We start from the raw sequence: 1,323 nt of genomic DNA, 5'->3' as shown, positions 1-1,323 counted from the left end.
ACTGCAAGCTCTGCCTCCCGGGTTCATGCCATTCTCCTGCCTCAGCCTCCTGAGTAGCTGGGACTACAGGCGCCTGCCACCTCGCCCAGCTATTTTTTTGTATTTTTTTAGTAGAGAAGGGGTTTCACCGTGTTAGCCAGGATGATCTCAATCTCCTGACCTCATGATCCACCCGTCTCGGCCTCCCAAAGTGCTGGGATTATAGGCTTGAGCCACCGTGCCCGGCCACTGATGAAGTAGATTTTTAAACGACGTATACCAGGTATAAAGAGAAATTTCATGATAAAAGGGTCAGTGCACTAAGAAAATATAACAGTTTTAAATGTGTATGCATTTAATACCAGAGCTTTAAAATATGTAAAGCAACTACTGATAGACAATCCACAAATATAGTTGAGATTTCAATACTCTTCTCTCAATAACTGATAGAACAAGTAAACAGAAAATTAGTAAAGACATAGGTGACTGGGTGCAGTGGCTCATGCCTGTAATTCCAGCACTTTGGGAGGCCGAGGTGGGCAGATCACCTGAGATCAAGAATTCGAGACCAGCCTGGCCAACATGGTGAAACCCCGTCTCTACTAAAAAATACAAAAATCAGCCAGCTGTGGTGGCGTGTGCCTGTAGTCCCAGCTACTCTGGAATCTGAAGCAGGGGGATCACTTGAACTTGGGAGGCAGAGGTTGCAGTGAGCCAAGATTGCGCCATTGTACTCCACCTGGGTGACAGAGTGAGACTCCATCTAAAAAATAAAAAGACATAGGTTATCTGGCTGGGTGTGGTGGCTCATGCCTATTAATCCTAGCACTTTGGGAGGCCAAATGAATGGATCACTTGAGACCAGGAGTTCGAGACCAGCCTGGCCAACACAGTGAAGCCCTGTTTTTACTAAAAATACAAAAAATTAGCAGGGTGTGGTGGCATGCGCCTGCAATCCCAGCTACTCAGGAGGCTGAGGCACAAGAATCACTTGAACTTGAGAGGCAGAGGTGAGCTGAGATTGTGTGACTACACTCCAGCCTTTGGGACAGAGTGAAACTGTCTCAAAAAACAAAAACAGGCTGGGCGTGGTGGCTCAAGCCTGTAACCCCAGCACTTTGGGAGGCCAAGACGGGCGGATCACGAGGTCAGGAGATCGAGACCATCCTGGCGAACACGGTGAAACCCCGTCTCTACTAAAAATACAAAAAACTAGCTGGGCGATGTGGCAGTGCCTGTAGTCCCAACTACTCGGGAGGCTGAGGCAGGAGAATGGCATGAACCCGGGAGGCGGAGCTTGCAGTGAGCTGAGATCTGGCCACAGCACTCCAGCCTGGGTGACAG

This window comes from Colobus angolensis, unplaced genomic scaffold (genome assembly GCF_000951035.1).
Source record: "Colobus angolensis palliatus isolate OR3802 unplaced genomic scaffold, Cang.pa_1.0 Scaffold476, whole genome shotgun sequence".
Classification (NCBI taxonomy): domain Eukaryota; kingdom Metazoa; phylum Chordata; class Mammalia; order Primates; family Cercopithecidae; genus Colobus; species Colobus angolensis.
The sequence above is the reverse complement of the archived record's forward strand: the minus strand, read 5'-3'. Positions refer to the sequence as shown.